Raw genomic sequence first — 10,000 nt, 5'->3', positions numbered from 1 at the left:
ACAACAATTTATTATTTCAAAACATGCTCTCTCTCTCTCTCTCTCTCTCTCTCTCTCTCTCTATCTCTCTCTCTCTCTCTATCTCTCTCTCTCTCTCTCTCTCTCTAGTTTACAAGGTCAGTGGATCGTTCTCAACCTATTTCCTACACTGTCAGAGTAAATGAGAAACACTGTCCGCTAAGGTCAAGAAAAATAATTGTAGCAACATGCTGAAGAGACTTGCTGAGAATCTTAAAGGCTGTACCCTTCCATTTGAGAGAGAGAGAGAGAGAGAGAGAGAGAGAGAGAGAGAATGTAAATAAAATCAATGATGTTTTGAATGCGAGAATTATTCGCACAAAAATAGCCCACAGCCTACCTCTTACACTGTAAGAGAGAGAGAGAGAGAGAGAGAGAGAGAGAGAGAGAATGTAAATAAAATCCATGATATTTTGAATGCGAGAATTATTCGCACAAAATTAGCCCACAGCCTACCTCTTACACTGTAAGAGAGAGAGAGAGAGAGAGAGAGAGAGAGAGAGAGAAAATGTAAATAAAATCCATGATATTTTGAATGCGAGAATTATTCGCACAAAATTAGCCCACAGCCTACCTCTTACACTGTAAGAGAGAGAGAGAGAGAGAGAGAGAGAGAGAGAGAATGTAAATAAAATCCATGATATTTTGAATGCGAGAATTATTCGCACAAAAATAGCACACGAGAGAGAGAGAGAGAGAGAGAGAGAGAGAGAGAGAGAGAATGTAAATAAAATCCATAAGATTTTGGAAGGGAGAATAGCCCACCATAAAAGCATGCAAATTGCAGGTACAAGACATTCGTAAACAATCAGCTATTGAAAAAAATTTATCCACAATCCTTCTAGATTTTCACACACACATGTAACAAAATGACATAACCCCCCTCTTCACCCCTCCCCCCTTATCTTTAAACTACTGGATCAGTGGTCTCCTCAAGGTATTTTTTGGGGGACAGTGGCAATGTACATAGTATCGGCGCCCAAGCCCCTTTCCACCCAAGCTAATACCAGGGAGGACCAGGCAATCTCTGCTGATGACTCAGCAGGTAGAACTATACTCTCCCCCTTAGTTCAAATGGATGGTGATGTTGCAAACACTACAGTAATATATCAGGCTTGAGAGGGGATCGAACCACATTCTGGCAGATAGCAAGGCAGGAACGTTTCCAACAGGCTACCCAAACCCAATGATTATATTTTCCATATCCTCTAAAATTTCCATAAGCTAAAATGCAGCAAAAGCATCCAGGGATAAACGAGTGCGGTATATCCAACTCACGACCCACCCTCCCATCAACTTATATGACAGGATCCTAATTATACAATGGCAATAGCAGGGATTTTTGGCCATAAATACATCAGCTGCGCCTAAAGAAAAAAAAAAAGTACAGCGAAATATGCAATCCTAAACTACCATAAAAACCATTCGCTAACAAATTCAGAGCATCATTAGCTGGCAAATGGTGACTTTACTGGATACCAACGGGGCGGAAAATTTCCCCACTAATGTTCGCAGAAAAAAAAAAAAATCACTAACGTCCCTCACTAATTCCCGGAAAACGAGAACAGCGCCATAGCGGGAATCCTTTCCAGCAACGTAATACAAGTGATGACAATGGGGCTCTCACATTCAGCAGAAGATGCAAGGCGCCTTGAAATACTAATGAGGATAATTGAGGCTAATTCCATGCCTAAGGAGCGATAAAATAATTCGACATACTGGGAATCAAAACCTACCACCTTTATCCTTGTCCCTTGATAAAGGGGATCGAAATCCAATTGACTATCTATTAATCCCTCTTAACATCCTTTACCCACACCATAGGATATTGCCATAGCCTCTGTACCATGGTCTTCCACTGTCTTTGGTTAGAGTTCTCTTGCTTTAGGGTACACTCAAGCACACTAGTCTATCTTATTTCTGTTCCTCTTGTCTTGTTGAAGTTTTTATAGTTTATAAATGAAATGTCTATTTTAATGTTACTGTTCTAAAAATATTTTATTTTTACTTGATTCCTTTCCTCACTGGGCTATTTTCTTGTTGGAGCCCCTGAGCTTATAGCATCCTGCTTTTCCAACTAGGGTTGTAGCTTAGCAAGTAATAATAATAATAATAATAATAATAATAATAATAATAATATACTTAGATGGTTCGTGTAGTATATTCCTTTGTTGAGAGTGCCAAAGCTACTTCCCCCATCTGATTATCAACAGTTTTAATTGATTCCGGCTTCCCCTAGCTGTCAGAATGGCCTTTTTATATTTTTTTTTTTAGGTAACCCATCTTCACATCACCCTGCCTAACCATCAGCAATGATTGGAACCTCCCGGGGAGTAGTTGGTTTTACTTCAAGTAAACATCACGAAATCGCCTATTTCTGAAGTAGTGTAGGCCTTGAAGTTAATCATCCAGAGTAACAAACTACCCTAGGCCCCACTCAGAATTGAACTAAAGCTGAACTACTACGCATGGTAAGGCGAAATGCCAATGCGCTTCCACAGTCAAGAGGCAGTTCCAAGATCTACAGAATAGGAACTCTTTCTGTAGGTCTTAGGGCAGTTCTTAATTTGAAAGGATATAACGCGTCATAAAAGAGACATTACTCGAATCAAGCAAGCTATTGCATTTAAAGGTCGCTCATGAATGACAGGAGGCAAGGGACAGTGACATTACCCTATCAAGCAGGACAATGCCTTAGAGACTGACCATCTATACATATGATCAACGCCTTAGCCTCCTCCCCATCCAAGCTAGGACCAAGGAGGGCAAATTAATGGCTGCTGATGACTCAGCAGATAGACCTATAGGCTCCCCCAAAACCCCCCATCCTTACCTCACAAGGATGGTGAGCTTGCAGCGACCAAAGAAACTAACAAGTTTGAGCAGGATTGGAACCCCAGTCTGGCGATCACCAGCTCGACTGAGACTCAAATTGGAAAACCAAAATGCTATGAGCCCTGGGGCCAACATGGAAAGCAGCCTATTACAGAACAGACAGTATTAGTGACTAAACTAAAAAAAAAATAGAAACACAAGCTATATGAACAAGAGGTCCGTTATAATGATTTCGATAATGAAGATCATTGATGAAGATAAAGATCAGATAAGATTAACTGCTGGCTTTTTCCCACTTCAGGTACACAACCTTAAGCTCAATGCTTTTATTACTATGGTATCAATGGAAAAACAACTACACAGATATTATTTAGGTAAGCAAATCGATAACTTGTGTCGGAAAAAAATAAATCCCAATGAAGACTAAAAGTATTTTTTTCTCAAAAGACTAGTACTTTCAATATCAGTTTTGATTTTTCAGAATAACTACATGATTGCCCAACTATATTTACAAGCATTTCAATTATTATTACAGGTTATTTTTATCATCCTTCTTCGGTAGCAGTATTGTTCTAAAATTAAATATTTGAGGATATATCCCATCAAAGTCCACTTGTTTTTTTTTTTTTTTCAATTTAACGAATAAAAGTAGGCTTTCCAATTAGCTTCTCAACTTCAGCAGATTAATTTATTTAAACACGCTAGAAAAATTATATTGAATGTCAATCGACTGACAGAAAACTAAAATTACAAGCACGGTATAAACAAAATTATATTCATTAAGACCAATTTCTTTTTAGTGAATGGTAATTCTATCATGCATTGACTTATATCTTTTGTTTAATAATTTTTATGTAAAAAAAATGCTCCTACTTTTACAATAACTTCTTGTGCAAAATATTCAATAATTATATTATATATAAATATATACATACACACACACTATATATAATACATATATATATATATATATGTATATATATATATATATATATATACACACACACATATATATATATATATATATATACACACACACATATATATATATATATATATATATATATATATATACACACACACACACATATATATATATATATATATATATATATATATATATATATATATATATATATATATATATATATATATATATATATATATATATATATATATATATATATATATATATATATATATATACGATCTGTTATATAAAAAAATAGTAAACTCTAAACATTCATTAACTTTGTTGGTAGAAAAACTTTTTAAAGAGAGCTGCACTTGTTGCATGTTTTCCTTGCCAAAATCATTAAAAATAAATTGCAAATACATATATGCCTACAAACAGAATGAAGAACATAGTTTCATATTAAGAATTATTGTATATTAACAATTCTTCGTAATCAGTGGCGTGAAATCTTAAAAAAAAAGGAAATTCTTGACTCTTCAAAAAAAAAAAAAAGGAAATTCTTGACTCTTCAAAAAAAAAAAAAAGGAAATTCTTGACTCTTCAAAAAAAAAAAAAAAGGAAATTCTTGAATCTTCAAAAAAAAAAAAAAAAAAAGGAAATTCTTGAATCTTCAATTAAAGTCATGCTCTACTTCAATTTCTTCAAGTTAACAAATAAAGAACATGAATTCTAATGGTGAAAATATATAAACCAGCGTATAAAAATCAGATACATTTAATCCATATATGAAAAGATAATAATCAAAACCGATCATTACTTCACATTCCTACTTCGAATAAGAAACTACATAAAGTTGTGGTGACCGATGTGGTAACGTCCCTGACTGATGAATGCCAGACTGGGGTTCGAGTCCCGCTCAGACTCGTTAGTTTCTTTGGTCGCTGCAACCTTACCATCCTCGTGAGGTAAGGATGGAGGGTTTGGGGGAGCCTATAGGTCTATCTACTGAATCATCAGCAGCCATTGCCTGGCGCCCCCCTTGGTCCTAGCTTGGGTGGAGAGGGCTCTGATCATAAGTATATATGGTTAGTCTTTAGGCCATTGTCCTGCTCGATAGGGCAATGTCACTGTCCCTTACTCCAGCCATTCATGAGCGGTCTTTTAACCTTTAAAGGCAAGTTTACAGGCGGCAATAATAGACTTCAGAGTAATCAGCAAATGTGATCACTCTCATTAACAGCTAATTGAATGCAATTCCTGATGGCGATTAAATATCTGCATTGCAGTGTGTGCTAAATTCGGCATTTAAATGCTGCAAATGCATGAATATTTGAACGGCATTTCCATCTGTTCTCATTGCCTCTATAGCATGGTTTTCCACTGTCTTGGGTTAGAGATCTCTTGCTTGAGGGTACACTCAGGCACACTAATGTATCTTGTTCCTCTTCCTCTTGTTATTTTCAAGTTTTTATAGTTTATAAAGGAAAGATTTATTTTAATTTTATTATCGTTCTTAAACTTCTCTTATAGTTTTTCCTTATTTCCTTTCCTCACTGGGCTATTTTCCATTGGGCTTATAGCATCCTAATTTTCCAACTAGGGTTGTAGCTCAGCAAGTAATAATAATAATAATAATAATAATATTAATAATAATAATAATAAATAATAAAAATAGTAATAATGATAATAATAATAATAATAATACACCTCTACTTTCCGTCCGTTCTACCAATATGCCGCTATCGGATATCAGCGGCTCAAAAACCGCCTGTATCTGGGCACAAGTAAATAAAAAGTAAATGGAAAATGTGACGACCATCAGAGTCTATAACTCAGGCCAAAGTAGAGAGGCAGATTTTAAGTGAACGAAAAAAAAGAATAAAAAAGTGAGACTACTAACGTATCAGGATGCCTCAGGATTAAGGAAAGGGATATGAACCTTCTCTACAGCTTTAGTAACCGAAATTTACTTATCTATATTTCCACAAGGATTTAAATATAGATGTGAATACAGAAAAGTTTATTATTATTATTACTAGCTAATCTACACCTCTAGTTGGGAATGCAAGATACTATAAGCCCAAGGGCTCCAACAGGGAAAAATAGCCAATGTGAAAGATGTCAGAATTGTGAGAGTGGTGACATCGCTTAATCAACTAGAGGAGTACTTGGTAGAAAGCATGTTTTCGCCAAGTCAAGGGGTTTTGTACTTCGATGCATTTTCTTCAAAATCTGATGGATTTGTCCTTGGGTCATACCACGCATGTCCACCAAGTTTCCATGAAATTGGTTCAGAAGTTTTTACGTAATGTTTTAACAAACAAAAAAATAAACGGACAAAATATTTGCTATTTACTTAACATTGCAATTATTTTCAAAGTACTGCTGCGTACTTGTACTTTCATGTACTTAATCCAAAATATTTCAGATTCATCCTTGGGTCATACCCAACATGAATACTACGTTTGGTCAAAATCGATAATGTAGTTTTTGTGAATACATACCCCTCCCAAAATCTTTTATTTTGGCGAAGGCAATTATCGACTTCTTCACCAGAATTTTGTGGTCTACGTAAAAAAGACTTAAAATAAACGAACATCAAAAGAAATGAAATGGATTTTGACTATCTCTATATATACCCAATTTCCTTTAATGGATAAAGTTTTAAAAAGGGTCCCCTTTCTATTTCTGAGCTTCAAGCTACTATTCTGTCTTTCTATGGCTTATCAGACCAAACGCTTCAAAGATTCTGTGACAGGAAGGATAAGTATATCATTTGTTTTTAATACATATAGATTCTTAATAACTATAAGACAGAAGCAACCATGGGAAATGCAAAACTCCATGCATCCTTGATTTGTCTTTTTTTTTTTTATCGATACTGTATGTCCTTAGATATCATTGAAGTTGATCACAGTTGGCGGAAGCTGAAGTCGATCGTAATTGCGGAAGCCCAAGCTGATCGTAGTTGCGGAGGCCAAAAGAAGCCCAAGCTGATCGTAGTTGCGGAAGCCCAAGCTGATCTTAGATGCAGAAGCCCAAGCTGATCGTAGTTGCGGAAGCCCAAGCTGATCGTAATTGCGGAAGCACAAGGAAGCCCAAGCTGATCGTAATTGCGGAAGCACAAGGAAGCCCAAGCTGATCATAGTTGCGGAAGCACGAGGAAGCAAAAGCTGATCATAGTTGCAGAAACCCAAGCAGATCGTGGTTGCGGAAGCCCAAGCTGATCGTAGTTGCAGAAATCCAAGCAGATCGTGGTTGCGGAAGCCCAAGCTGATCGCAATTGTGGAAGCCCAAGGAAGCCCAAGCTGAATGTAGTTGCAAAAGCCCAAACTGATCGTAGTTGCAGAAGCCCAAACTGAACGTAGTTGCGGAAGCCCATGCTGAACGTAGTTGCAGAAGCCCATGCTGAACGTAGTTGCGGAAGTCCAAGCTGATCATAGTTGCGGAAGCCCAAGCTGATCGTAGTTGCTGAAGCCAATGCGGATCGTAGTTGCAGAAGCCCAACCTGAACGTAGTTGCAGAAGCCCAACCTGAACGTAGTTGTGCAAGCCCAAGCTGATGGTAGTTGCGGAGGCCCAAGCTAATCATAGTTGCTGAAGCCCAAGCTGATCGTAGTTGCGGGAGCCCAAGCTGAACGTAGTTGTGGAAGCCCAAGGAACCCATGCTAATCATAGTTGCGGAAGCCCATGCTGATCGTAGTTGCGGAAGCCCAAGCTGAACGTAGTTGTGGAAGCCCAAGGAACCCATGCTAATAGTAGCTGCGGAAGCCCAAGCTGGTTGTAGTTGCAGAAGCCCAAATTGATCGTGGTTGTGGAAGCCAAAGCTGATCGTAGTTGCGGAAGCCCAAGCTGATGGTGGTTGTGGAAGCCCAACCTGATCGTAGTTGCGGAAGCCCAAGGAAGCCCAAGCTGATTGCAGTCGCAGAAGCCCAAGCTGAACGAGTTGCGGAAGCACAAGGAACCCATGCTTATCGTAGCTGCGGAAGACCATGCTGATCGTAGCTGCGGAAGCCCAAGCTGAGCGTAGTTGCGGAAGCCCAAGGAACTCTTGCTAATCGTATCTACAGAAGACCAAGCTGATCGTAATTGAGGAAACCCAAGCTGATCATAGTTGCGGAAGCCCAAGCTGATCGTAGTTGCGTAAGCCTATGCTGATCGTAGTTGCGGAAGCCCAAGCTGATCGTAGTAGCGGAATCCCAAGCTGATCGTAGTTGCTGAAGCCCAAGCTGATCATAATTGCAGAAGCCCAAGCTGAACGTAATTACGGAAGCCCATGGAACCCATACTAATCGTAGCTGCAGAAGCCCAAGCTGAATGTAGTTGCGGAAGCCCAAGCTGATCGTATTTGCGGAGGCCCAAGCTGATCGTAGTTATGGAAGCCCAAGTTGACTGTAGTTGCGGAAACCCAAGCTGAACGTAGTTGCGGAAGCCCAAGCTGAATGTAGTTGTGGAAGCCCAAGGAACCCATGCTATTCGTAGTTGCAGAAGACCAAGCTGATCGTAGATGTGGAAGCCCAAGCTGATCGTAGTTGTGGAAGCCCTAGCTGATCATAGCTGCGGAAGCCCAAGCTGATCGTGGTTGCGGAAGCCTAAGCTGATCGTAGTCGCGAAAGGCCAAGCTGAACGTAGTTGCGGAAGCCCAAGGAACCCATGCTAATCGTAGCTGCGGAAGACCAAGCTGATCGTAGTTGCGGAAGCCAAAGCTGATCGTAGTTGCGGAAGCCCAAGCTGAACTTTAGTTGCGGAAGCTCATGGAACCCATAGTAATCGTAGTTGCGGAAGACCAAGCTGATCGTAGTTGCGGAAGCCCAAGCTGATCATAGTTGCGGAAGCCCAAGCTGATCATAGTTGCGGAAGCCCAAGCCGATTGTAGTTGCGGAAGCCCAAGCTGATCGTAGTTGCGGAAGCCCAAACTGAACTTTAGTTGCGGAAGCCCATACTAATTGTAGTTGCAGAAGACCACGCTGATCATAGTTGCGGAAGCCCAAACTGATCGTGGTTGCGGAAGCCCAAGGAACTCATGCTAATCGTAGTTGCAGAAGACCACGCTGATCATAATTGCGGAAGCCCAAACTGATCGTAGTTGCGGAAGCCCAAGCTGCTCGTAATTGCGGAAGCCCAAGCTGATCACAGTTGGCTAAAGCCAAAGGTGATAGTCACACGTTACGATTCATACGCCAATCAGAGACAAGATCGACGTTTCACTAATGACAGTTTTAGACATGTACCGTCAGCTAAATAAAAAAAAACTGTTAGTAGATAAAACTCACTTGTTACATATGGGTGAACGTATGAAGAAATGTTCGATATAACTGGCATCTTTATGCATAAATGGTTCGCTTTATTTTCAACTAAATAATTTTTGTCTTATAAATATTATGGATAAAAATAGTCTCGTGAATTTTAGTCATGTTATCACCTTTAAAATATTCCACAAATTAAAAATGATCAATTTAGCTACTCGATATCACTACTCTTAGGTGCATATGAAACGAATGTAAATATAAATTTTTTCCCGAATAAATTTCATAAACTAGTTCAGAAGGATCAGTATCACATACAGTTTTCCACAGTCTTATCTGTAAACCTGTCTTTGTTTACCAGTGATGGAACAAATACAACCTGGAGACCATAGACGTCAGGGAGAATGGCGCACACGCCAGTGCAGCGAGTGTATGGGAGTTATATAGTTATTAATTATTATGAGTAGCTAAGGCTCATCACAGTCTCTACCCTGGCCACAACCCATGGGCCCATCTCAGTGTGATGAGGGGATTTTTAATTAATTGGGGGCCCCTGATGACTTCAGCCACGCTATGTCCTACTCCACTCCTGATGCCATCAATATTCACAGGATTTATTATTACCGTGTATGGATAGTTTTATTAGGTTTTATAGGATATTTTACGGGAGGGAAAGATTGAAATATTATTAAGGATATCATGCTCTCTTTACTTAATTACACTAAGAATGTCTAATCGAAATATTTCTCTGGTTGGAGTCCTGGAGCTTATGGCTTATAGATCCTGCTTTACCAACTAGTGTTGTAGCTTTGCTAGTAATAATAATAATAATAATAATAATAATAAAAAATAATAATAATAATAATAATATTATTATTATTATTAAATGCTAAGCTACAACCCTAGTTGGAAAAGCAGGATGCTATAAGCCCAGGGGCCCCAACAAGGAAAATAGCTGTGGGGAATGGAAATAAAGAAAAATAAAA

The sequence above is a fragment of the Palaemon carinicauda genome, chromosome 22 (assembly GCF_036898095.1).
Source record: "Palaemon carinicauda isolate YSFRI2023 chromosome 22, ASM3689809v2, whole genome shotgun sequence".
NCBI classification, from domain to species: domain Eukaryota; kingdom Metazoa; phylum Arthropoda; class Malacostraca; order Decapoda; family Palaemonidae; genus Palaemon; species Palaemon carinicauda.
The sequence above is the reverse complement of the archived record's forward strand: the minus strand, read 5'-3'. Positions refer to the sequence as shown.